Raw genomic sequence first — 13,170 nt, forward strand, 5'->3', positions numbered from 1 at the left:
GAATTTGAAACTGGTTAAATTATTTTGATGAGCTCAAATAAGGGAAAACATATATTGTTATTAAAAGTGATTAAAAGTGTTGTCATTAGAGATCAGGATTTTTTATTTTATTTTAATACTACCACAATCCACATTTATGGATAAACAGAAACAGACAAGGATTATATTTCAATGATTTTGCGTTCACTCACCAAGTTTTGCATTCTTACAAGAAACTTTGCAAAGGTTTTGTGAGCCAATGCAAAAGCACTGAAATATAATTTATCCACCAACAGTAACTTCCATCATCACGTCTCTTTAGGGGCATTCGCTGGTTGGACACACAAACGATCCATGATACATGGCAAGATTAAAGATAGCAACTCTGTGGAAAACAAATGACACTTTTACATTCAAATGACAAATGCAATATGCTAATGCTTTTAACAGAGTTAAACTCACTTTCCAAGGTTTAATGCTATACTGTACTCAACAACAAAGATGTTTGCTCTGGAAGTAAGTGAACTTTTTTTTTTTTTTGCTTCACCCCTGGGAAAAAAACAGAACTGTAGATAGCTCACAGAAAATGTAAACTTATATTTCCCCACAAACCCTGGAAAAAAGGTAACTTTGACCATGTTTATTGTATTATGTTTAGGGCTTGTGTTTATTCACATTAGATGTTTATTCTGGTAGATAATGTATCTTTAAAATACATATATACAGTATACAGCTGAAGGGTATTATTTTATTTGAGCTATTTTATTCCATATAGAACTTTTATATTTCTGCCTTACTTTTTCTTTGTTTGCTCATTAATAAACATATAAATAAACTTTAAGGGAACCTTAAAGTAGTGTACTGAATATTTTGTACTGAAATATTATATACTATAACTACATCTGGTATGCAGGGCATCTGAGTTCGCTTGAACATTTTGTCCACTGTTATTGAGTCAGCTTTTTACTGTATAGGCACAATGACACCTCAAACAAAAGGGTCAGTTTGTATTGGTGCCTCCAACAAGCTCAAGCCAGAACAGTATACTCACTGAAAAAAGTACAAAAACAGCAGCAGGCTTTTCTGCCAACCTGACTAGTTGGTTCTTTGTGCATTGGCATCTCAGACCTCTTCTGGTTCACCGGCAAACCTAATTTACACAGTAAGAGAGGACTTCTCCAGTTGGGATTGAGATGAATTTGCATATAAAGTTGTATTTACCAACACAAACTATGTTAGAAGGGTTTTAGTTTTGCTATTTGCAGTGCAACAAGTCCAGCATAAATGTACAGTGAAGTCTGAAAAAATAGAATGCTTTTCAGTTTAACCTGAAAAACCATTCAAATGTATAAATTACATCAAATGAATTACAGTGAAAACAACTTTCACTCAAAAATTGCTAGTGCATTTCACAATAACTAAGAAACAGCAAGTAACATGTTGAATTCATGTACATTTTTGAAGAATGAAATAGTGTTTCCTTGTAAAATGTGAATTTCTATAGTGTAGAAATATTTCAGACTCTGCACTAAATAACTAATAAAATAAAGTTTGCAACATTGATTATTTGAACATTTTTGTAGGCGGTCAGATATATTTGCTCCAACTGAAGCACAAAATGTTCTTTGGAACATCTGAAATCATGCTGAAGAAAATTATCATCAGATTTTGTTCATGCAGTTTGAAGCAAAAGGGTGACAAACCAAATACTGGAAATTCTGGAATTCACACAAACGTTCATCTTTTTTTTTTTTTTTAATTCAAGTATATTTTCTGGATAATATAATCTGTATTGAAGAAAAATGATTACAATACAAAAGACTGCAAACACAAGCAGACTTTTGGACCCCATTAAATAATTACCAAATGTCTGGTTTTTGTGTAGCATGATGTCATTCCATTAAAAAAAAAAAAAAACATATCAAGTGTAAGTGAAATTCTAATTGAATTATTCTAATGATTATCTTTATAGTAAAGGGTCAGTGGCCATTGAAAAGGCTCGTTATGGAAGGTACCAGAGGACATATTTTGCAACTAATGGTGATGGGCGTTTTGCTGGGGTGAGATTCTTAATACCCATAATTCCAAAACCTCTTTCATAGTATCTTATATAACAAATTACAGTTCTTATTCCATTTATAGTAAAGCAAAATCCATTTCACTGAAAATAAAAGTCCTCCATCTATTATCCATTACTTTAACAAGTGCTTTTATCTCAGACTGGCCAAATGGATCTGTGTCTCTTTGTCTACCTGGTATTATCGTGAGCAAATGAACCAATTATCTAATTTCATTATATCCATCCATTATAGATAAGCGCGAGCGTTTTCACAGTAATCTTGTATCTTTTTAGCAAGACAGATAAGGACCTATTTTTTTGTCTGATGATGACCTGACTTCTGTTTGACCTCATAGCGCAACCGTCCCGGGACACAGGGCCAACCAGACCCCTGACTATGATGATACCTCCACGCCTGAGACCCTGAACCCTTCCTGGATGGCCACCATCCCTGATGTCTACTCCCTATCAGATGTGACGATGCCCGGGACACACAACACCATGGCCCTGTAAGGCGGCACACTGGCCAAATGCAACTCCTGGTCCCTCACCCTCCAGCTCCGTGCTGGAATCCGCTTTCTGGATATCCGTGTTCGCCACGCCAAAGGCAACCTGACCATCCACCACGGCATCTCGTATCAGTATGCTCACTTTGGGGATGTGTTAATGGACGTGGTGGCTTTCCTAAGGGAGTATCCTTCGGAAACGGTGTTGATGAGGCTCAAAGAGGAGTTGAGCGACACGCAGGATATTTACAATGCAGTGGTGCGCTATATTAATGAGTACGCGTACTGGGACCTGCTGTTGCACAATCGTGAGATGCCCAGCATGGGAGCGACACGAGGAAAGCTAATCGTACTGCAAGACTTTACCGGCCCTGACCTGGTAATACGCTACAACTCACTGGACATAGCAGATGACTGGAAGGTAAGGACACTCTGATGGGGATTTGTGAATGGAGGAGGGACTTTTCAGCTTGCAGAGAATATAAACTCTCTTAAAAAACACTTTCACACTTTTACTGATCCAACTAATGTTATTTCAACCTTTGAAATTCAATAAACGATGATAATGGAAATGCATTTTAAACACTTTTGGAATAAAATTGCTGACAATTGCTTTGTGCATTTTAGATCATTTTATATTTTTACACGTTTTTGCATAATTTGATGAAATTACAGCTTGATTGGAAATGACATAAAATATTCTATTCACAAGTGATACTGACTACAAGTGATTTTTCATTATTTTCTTCACACATCAAATTGCAAATAAATACATTACCATTCATTAATAATTAATTATCTATCATTCATAATTATATCAATATAATAATATTTATATATAATAAGCAATATAATATTTTTAGATTTTTAAATGTTAATATATTAATAAATTTAAAAACAAAATTTTAAAGTAGCACATCCGCATATAGAATGATTTCTGAAGGATCATTTGACACTGAAGACTGGAGTAATGGGGGCTGAAAATGTAGCTTTTTCATCATAGGAATAAATTATATTTTAAGGCATATTCAAATAGAAACCATTTATTTTAAATTGTAATAATATTTCATAATATTACTGTTTTACTGTATTTTTAATGAAATAAATGCAGCCTAAGTGAGCATAAAATATTCATTTCAAAACCATAAAATATTCCTAAACCCAAACTATTTAACACAATAATGTTTATAATTTAAATAAAAATATAGAAATTTATTATTTCAATATTTGTATTTGCCACAAAAGGTAGCTTCCATGCTTTCAAGACAGTTTTAATGTTTAGTGTTTTCATGTTCATATAACCAAAAAAAAATAATCTTTAGTTTGTAAAATTAACTGCCGGAAACATAAAAGTATCCAAACCCAGGAAAACAAGCAATGGGGTGGGAGACAAAATATTAAATTAAACGTTTGAGTAATTTCAAAGGCTTCTGGAAAACAGACTTACTGATCCTTAGGAGACTCTTTATATTTAGTTTCCAGAGTGTAATCTTCATCTGTCAACTGTCATCAAAATCCATCAGAGCGAGTTTTTGCTCCCTCCCCAAATTTTTGAAATTATACTGATAAAAACTTTTTCTTGCCCCAGGTGTCCTCTCTGCAGCCGGAGGAAGTGGAGAAGAAATGGAGAAGTGTCTCCACTCATCTGGAGGCGGCTGCGTTTGGTAACAAAAACCGAATGTTCTTACCTACAGCAGTGGTGCCAGTATCCTGGCACATCCCAATGCCCTGGCCCGTCTAATAAACCCCCACCTATATGAATATCTGACAGGCTATGTCGGTCAGAGGAAGAGGTTTGGTATTGTAGCAATGGACTTTCCTGGTGCCAAGTTAGTGCAAACTATTATAGGTTTCAATTATTGAGAGACAACGGCAGGACGTCAGGACCAATACACCTGAACTCACCAAAATACTTCATTAATTGACACAAATCCCAGGTATAACTGTGACTCAAATTACCCATACCCTTGAAATTTCCATAACCGTGACAGAAAAAGTTTGAGCTTGCTGGCAAATTTTGCAATATCTGACTTAATAAAGCACTTCGACAAATTTGTCATAACACCATGTCATGACAAAATTTGAAATAAAATGCTCTCCTGTCACTTCATGAGGACTTTAATGAGATTTTCATGGCACTCAAAATAGAACACACTGTCCTCTTTTCTGTGTACAACACAAAGGAAAGGTGTTAACTGACATCCTTCTCGGAACAGTCTTCAGCAAGCTGAGTTCACACAAAGTACAACAAAAGTTGTTTTTCAGTAGTATTACATAAGCCTCAGATGTTACAAATGGAAATTTTCTCAACTAACACTATTTGTTTTATTTTCTGATCTATTTAAAGAACAAGTTCAAGTTTAATTTAAGTTAAATCTCATAAGAGCTATTCGTTCAAAAATCAGACTTAACTGAAGGAACACTTTCACTTTCAGAGTTTTAGGATGATGTTCTGTCCACATCGGCAGACAAATGTGTCACAAAAAGAACGTCATAAATAATTTGATTCTGGTATTAGTCTATTCACACCAAGTATGACAACGTATGGAAATCTGATTCCATAAAAAGTTGAACTGTGATTTTTTTACCTCATAATTTTTCCCAGAATTCTAAGCATTTATAAGGAAAAGTCAGAACTGCAAGATGTAAACTCAGAATTGCAAGGTATAAAATCAGAATTGCGAGAAGTATACTCATGCTGCCTTTACATGCTATCAAAATTATCGTAAATACAAGTTTCCTAGTCTGAAATTGGACATGAACAGCCATAGAGAAGCCTTATATGTCCAATTTCCAACTAGGAAACTCGTATTTATGATAATTATGATAGCACGTGAAGGCACCATCAGAATTGTAAGATATAAAATCAGAATGGCGAGATGTAAACTCAGAATGGAATGATAAACTAAGAATTTACTTTCTCACAGTTCCGAACAGATCGCAATTCTTACATCTCGCAATTGCTTTTTTGTTAATAACTCTTGAGTTTTTCCACCTTTTTCTTCAACACGGAAGTAAGACTATGGGTGAGACTTCCGGTTCATTAGCCGTTATAGATAAATAACGAGAAGAATAACAACATGCAGTAAACGGTAAAACTGTGTGCACTACAAACCAGTGTGTTAAGATAATACATTACATTTATCTGACGCTTTTATCCAAAGCGACTTACAATTGCTATATATGTCAGAGGTCGCACGCCTCTGGAGCAACTAGGGGTTAAGTGTCTTGCTCAGGGACACATTGGTGTCTCACAGTGGATTCGAACCCAGGTCTCTCACACCAAAGGCATGTGTCTTATCCACTGCGCCATCACCACGCCGTTACATTAAAATAATATCGTAAGACACACAAATTATCAATATCAAGCAGCAAAACGAACTGTTTTGAACAGCTAAAAATAGCTGGACACGAATGAGACCGGAAGCTAGACCCATACACTGTAAACCCTAATATTGTCTTTACTTAAACAATCAAGTAATGTTGACTAAACATTACTTAAAATTTTGCATTTTGAACCTGTTGCTTAAAAATATGAGTTAATTTAACTTATTTACCTTCAAAATGCATAAACTTAAGATTTCAAGTATTGTGAGCTCAAAATCACGATTAATAGGTCATTGTCATTTTCACAAATGTAGTTTTCTTGACTGTACAATTCTAATACCGTGTGTATCCTTTAAGTGCAAGGTCTTTTCTATTTTTTATCAGAAAACAAATGGCTTCAATTACAATTATTGACCATAATGGGAATACATTTAGACTATTTATTTTTATTTAGGAAAAAAGTTGACAAATGAACTTCAGTATATATACAAGTGTTTTTGTGACACTGATATATAAAATATATATAAAATTTAACTATTTATTTTGGATGCAATTAATTGTTTGACACCCCTATTCAGAATGTTTTCCATTTGTTCAATCAGTTTTGAAAAAGTGACAAATTGACAATTATTTACATAGCATTACTAAACCGTATCATTTTCAATGGGGGGAAAAAAATCTAAATAAACTGCATTTTGATATTTCAATTGTGTGTTTGTGTGTGTGCATATATAAGGAGAAAGAAGTTCTTGAAAAACAGTAAAAACAGTATATTTAATGGTCACACTGAAAACTCCAAACAACTACACAATGTATCCAAAATTACTACACTAAACAGTCTTTCTGTGGTCCCTATAGTAAACTAGCCTGTAAAATCTACACAGTAAACGCAAAACTACGGAATCACAATACAACTAGTATTAGCAGAAGTGCTTTCTTCTTCTTCTTCTTCTGATGTTGTCTACATAAGCGCCCGCGCTTACGTTCTGACGCTCACATATCATGCTTACGCTATTCTTCCTTGTGATTGGCCATGCAATGAGTTCTGCCTAGCAACAAGAGAACTAATGCAATGATTGGTGGATTTCAAAATTGGTCCTTTTGCACTTTTTGACACCACGTTTCAAGACGAAGTTTTCTTCTATGTTCGGTAAGTAAAATTATATAGATATAGTTATTTTAAGTGAAATATGCTTGTTTAAATCCTTGTGGTATGTTTCTATAATAAAGGACAACGCAGCCATAATTACAATATTTCCCGGTCAAACTTTGCCAGCGTAGCCATCAAGTAACGATATGGATCTGTGATGGTATGATAACTGAGATATCAGATTGTTGTTTATTTGATTTGTAATACTGAACCATATTAGTTATACACTTAATTGTAGTGTAAACGTGTATTTCTGTGGGAAAGAACTTGGCAGCCACTTCTGAGATAAATTAACGTTGTTCCCCCGTTCAAATTTTCCAACCTTGCCATTAGTTAACGACATTTTCTTAATGATTTTGTGATTTTAAAATTTTATTGAAACGACAACGTTTTAAATTTTGTCAACATGTAATTTATTTCTTATTTTCATATCAGTAATCTGTTATGTATAATAGATAATCCAATATTTAATTTAAATCATATATTCTCATTACAATGCCTAAAATAGATTGATAGTGAGTTTTTCTGGCATTAATAGAATTTCATGTTTTCCTCTAAAGTCAGCACAGCCAACTGAGGTCCAAACCCTTGTTCTTCGAGGACTGCCTATCATGCTTGGAGATGATGACACTCTTCTTTTTTCAAGTCATGTTTAGTAAGTACATATGTTCTTAAAAGGAATAGTTCACCCACAAATGATTACACCATGGTTTACTGACCCTCAAGCCACCCAATCAGAGTTATAATAAAATATATCCTGGCTGTTCCAAGCTTTATAATGGGAGTGAATGGGGGATGAGATTTTGAAGCTCAAAAAATTCCATCCATCCATCATAAAACCGCTCCACATGGCTTCAGGGGGTTAATAAATGCGTTGTGAAATGAATCAATGTGTTTGTGTAAGAAAATATCCATATTTAAAACTATATAAAGTGAAACTGTAACAGTAACACCTCTCGTAGTTCAAAACACTTAAGGTACATCCTACATCATACATCACATTACTTGCACTTTTATTGTAAATTGAATATGGTCCACCGGAAGCTGGATATTTTACTTTATTGAAAGGCCTGAGTGAGTATATTTTAATTTTGGGTGAAGTATTCCTTTAATATACAAATGTGGCCAACTTTTTTTTTTATTAAATATCATTTATAATGCATACTTTAAAAAGTGTATACCAAATTCTTTGCAGGAAGCATCTACATTTGCATAAATTCAAGTGTATACATGTCAGTATAATGTTGGATTAGGGTTAGTGATTTGAAACTTAATGCACATTCTGATAAACATGCATTGATGATAAACCTTTGATTCCTGATCACAATACTATGTTTATACCTGTTTTTTCACTAGGTGACTGATAATCGCAACACTATCCTTGATGTGCCAGTGGGGATCTTATTCGAGGACACTGATCTTCAGCCCCCCAACTCCTTGCATTTGACTTCTTCGATTGGAATAATTCTTGAAGGCCAAGTGGTGATGGACAAAATGCAGGACCTCCTTCTCTTTGGTCTGATTTACGCACTATACCTGAATTACCCAAAATCACTCGCCAACACGTTTGATTTCATCCAGCGTGTACTAATGTCAATGGGACAGAATGCTCTCAAGCCTAGAGTGCAGTCTCTGGCAAACCAGCTATTTGCTTAAGAAACGTCACAGATACTTTAACACCACTCTTTGTTTGGGGTTTTAAACAAAGTTATCCATTAATCTAATTATCCAGTTATCTCCATTATCCATTTATGAAGAATAAAAAGTATGTTTAAATTGTTAAATGCAGAGTTCTACAACTGATGTGCAGTAGTTACTTTGGGTAACTCGTTACAGTAGTTACTTGTTACTATTGTTACACCTCTGTAGTGTGGTTGTGACCCAGTAATATTTTCATTACAGTATAGTTTGGACTGTGATATTGTGACATTTGGGCCAAAGGCACTGAACATGTTCAGTATGTTTTAGTTTGCAGTCTTTGCACAAAGCTTAAACATTGAAATGTAGTAAGAAAGTAATTATTATACTTAGCATACATGTTTAGTACATTAACAATTGTGAGGAGTAAAAAGTGTAATTATTAAGTGCAGTTGTGCAATTGATGTAAGTGCACTTATGTTGGACATTTTTACTGTTGTTACCACTTTTACAGTGTGGTTGTGACCCAGTAAATTTCAACTACAGTATAGTTTGTATTGTAATACTGTGAAATTTTGGTGAAAGACACTGAGTATGTTTTTAGTTCGCCATGTTTGCACAAAGCTGAAACAGTCAAAAGTAATAGCTATGTTTACATTAACATAATTGTGATACTTGAGTGAAGTATATATGTGTAGAGTTGTACAATTGATGTACTGCACTAGTTGATTTTGTTACAACCTTTACAGTGTAGCTATGACCCATATCCATTACAGTATAGTGTTTACTGTACTTTAATATTGTGACATTTTGTCAATAAAAAGTCAAAGATTAAATATGCTGTTCATTTGTTTTATTTAAATTCGGTGTGCACAGAGCTTGCAGTAAAAAATAAGAACATCATTCAACAGTTTGTTACATTTCCATGTTGAGTTAACTTAAATGTATAAGTACACTTAAAATTAATACCAAGTTAAGTGAACGTAATCGTGTAAGTACATTAAATAAGCACCAAATTTGGTGAACTGAACAATTTAAGTATAGTCTACAAAACCGCCAAGTTAAATAAACTTTAATATGCAAGTTTTGGGAGACTCCATTACTCAATTGAATTGAGCCAACGAGTTTACTCAATCAATTTAGTTCAGTAAACTTATTAGGGTTTTCAGTGTAGAATTTAAAAATGGCTGCGCCTATTTTTACGGCAAGAAAAAGGTGGATATCTTTCAAGAAAGAAAGAGATGTAAACTCAATTGAATTGAAAGAAAAAAGTCTAAATTGTGAGAGAAAAAGTTGCAATTATTAACTTTATTTTTTATCCTGTGGCAGAAACAAGCTTTCGTAATATATAGCTAAAACAATAATTTTAGTAATTATTCTAATTCAATGAGAACAGGAAAGTCTACCCCACAGCTATAACTATAACAACACAGAGGAAAATATATTGTTGGAATCACTTTCAGAATGATTGTTTATATCTGATGAAAGATAAAAACATTGTCAGCCCATAAGACTTTAAAGAGCTCTAGCATTTAATGTGGCAGATAACATGACTGCAGCTCACGCTTATAATAAACAGACCATTTCTATCCGTTGTTGCAACTGACATCCATTTAGCAAGCTGAGTTAACACAAAGTAGGAGAGAAGTTTGTTTTTCAGTAGTATTACATAAGTCTCAGATGTTACAAATGGAAACTTTCTCACACTAACACCATTGGTTTTATTTTCTGTTCTATTTCAAGTTCAGGTTTTAAATCACATCTCTGCCACAGCGGTGGAGCGCTGTTGTTTGCCCCCGATGCTTATCTCAATGACAGGGTCTGCAATGAGTCATCTGTGCAAAAGGAAATGTTTAATGTGTGCAACACTGAAATCTGCAGGTAATATATAATAATATAGCCTTCAAAATCCCCTAAACATATATTGAACTTAATCTGACCGAACCACTCAAGGAAATCTGTATTTGTTCAAGTTTTTATGTCTGAGGTGCTACATTAGCTCTTATTTCGTGTTACATGTAAGGATGTTTAATGAATTCATACCTGGTAAGCACTCATGGATCACCAAGGCTTTTTAGAAGAGCATTTGACTGAAATTACTGTTATGTTAACCTTGAATGAAGGCCACATAGACATGAGATACAAACTGTACATCCGCAGTGTGCTTGAATGAATTCTGGTCTCAGGTGAAGCTTTTACAGAAAGCCTCGTCTGTATACGATGCACTTAACAGTTAACCGGCACTGGAAAGCAGGAGGAGGTAACTAGATTTACATCTTCAGTGTCACGCTTCTGCATCCCATCATCTCTTTCCCCGTGTTTATGACATCACATGAGCGTTCTCGTCCCTGGCTCTGCACACCCGGGTAACAAGGCATGGAGAACGACACCCCATGAGAGGAACAGAAGGATGACAGAAGGTGTGTGAATGTGTTTTGCTCTGCGTCCAAATAGTTTTTCCTCCCTCTGCTGCATGAAAAAGACAATGAAAAAGTGGGCTGCGAAATTGATGCAAGACGGCAACAAGGCCGTCAAACAGGCTTTGAGTGAAAGACACCAGTGTTGTTACTTGGGGTGGGAATTATAACAAGTTTAACGATCCTCTTAATGATTTTGGTTACTTAACAGTTCCATTAAACAATACTTTATAAAGTAAGATCAGTTTGGGATACAGAAAATGCAATTCTGTTGGCAAAAGCAGGGATTATTTAATAACAAATGTAAAATGACAAATTATGCTAACATTTCATTCATCCCTTTATTAATATATGCTAAAATTAATGACTTACTGTGGTTCATTAAGTGACTCTGATTAGCTGCTCTAACTGATTCACAAGTGTTTGTGATTCACTCAAAAGAACCGGTTCATGAGAGTCTTTTACTCAGAAATCAGACTTTACTGGTTTACCTACGTATATGTTTTGATTCACTGATAAAAACCTGCTGTATGTTTCTGATTCACTGAAAGAACTCACTCATAACCGTCTTTTGCTCATATTCACTGGTCTGGCTATATGATTTACGAACACAAAAAGGCTCATATGAATCATTTACCTGAGAATCGGACTTAATTGTTCATGCAATTAGTAGAATAGTATTGGCAGAAACACTTTCAGAGTGTTTTAGTGTGATATTCTGTCCATATTTGTGAACGAATGCATGTGCAAGAATGAAAAGAATGTTATGAAAATAATTTATTCTGGCTGTATTATTTTAGTCCTACAGGTGCATCTCAATAAATTAGAATGTCATGGAAAAGTTCATTTATTTCAGTAATTCAACTCAAATTGTGAAACCCGTGTATTAAATAAATTCAGTGCACACAAACTGAAGTAGTTTAAGTCTTTGGTTCTTTTAATTGTGATGATTTAGGCTCACATTTAATAAAAACCCACCAATTCTCAACAAATTAGAATACTTCATAAAACCAATAAAAAAATATTTTTAGTGAATTGTTGACCTTCTGGAAAGTATGTTAATTTACTGTATATGTACTCAATACTTGGTAGGGGTTCCTTTTGCTTTAATTACTGCCTCAATTCGGCGTGGCATGGAGGTGATCATTTTGTGGCACTGCTGAGGTGGTATGGAAGCCCAGGTTGCTTTGATAGCGGCCTTCAGGTCATCTGCATTGTTGGGTCTGGTGTCTCTCATCTTCCTCTTGACAATACCCCATAGATTCTCTATGGGGTTCAGGTCAGGCGAGTTTGCTGGCCAATCAAACACAGTAACACCATGGTCACTGATGGCCAAGTCCTGCTGGAAAATGAAATCAGCATCTCCATAAAGCTTGTCAGCAGAAGGAAGCTATCTGATGAACATTAAAAACATTGACAGTCATTCAGACTCTAAAGGGCTCCAGCATTTAATGTAGCAGACAAAATCGTCCGTGGTGGATGATAAAATAGTTATCTTAATAGTAATCATTTTATTGTGAACAGGCCTTTATACAGAACCGATTCCCAGTTCCCAAAACTAGTTGATACAACATTGCGGGACTATTGGTTTGTTCGATCAATGGCTGACATGAGCAGAAACCTGTTTGAAAATAACGTTTACGTTTGCAGTTCAGCTGCACAGAAATGACTTGTTCTGTTACTTTTCTCTCCTCCAGAGTAGAAGCGCTATCTCCATTTCTCCTAATATGTAAAAGGGGAACATTTTCAACTGCATTTGTCAGAAAAAAATAGAATTAATTATATAGAATGATTATATTATTATATAAATTATACTTTTTTAATTGTTTGGTTTTACGGCATGCATTCAAAAAGTAACCTGACTGCATAGCATGCAAAAACAATTTTACTTGAATTTTAGATCCCCTGCTTCACGAAGTAAATAACGCCAATTACAACCATCAGAACACATTTCAGCAATAGAGTGCGTCATGGTGCTTAAATCAATCTGTCTTTTAGCCTGAATGGTCTTTAATGACAAGTCATTTGTGCAGTGCAACCCTTGCTGGTCTGAATAAGTCGTGCTCAGTGTGCATTAGCTTGGCTGAATTGATT

The 13,170-nt window shown here is 34.8% G+C and overlaps 1 pseudogene across 1 annotated transcript; it reads left to right on the forward strand.

Moving 5' to 3' along the window:
* The first annotated feature begins 1,983 nt into the window (after window positions 1-1,983).
* Window positions 1,984-4,407, forward strand: LOC306846803 (1-phosphatidylinositol phosphodiesterase-like; annotated as a pseudogene). The gene is made up of 3 exons: window positions 1,984-2,039; window positions 2,395-2,965; window positions 4,133-4,407. The product of its transcript is annotated as a 1-phosphatidylinositol phosphodiesterase-like (transcript).
* Window positions 4,408-13,170: the final 8,763 nt, after the last annotated feature.

This window comes from Barbus barbus (genome assembly GCF_936440315.1).
Source record: "Barbus barbus genome assembly, chromosome: 27".
Lineage (NCBI taxonomy): Eukaryota > Metazoa > Chordata > Actinopteri > Cypriniformes > Cyprinidae > Barbus > Barbus barbus.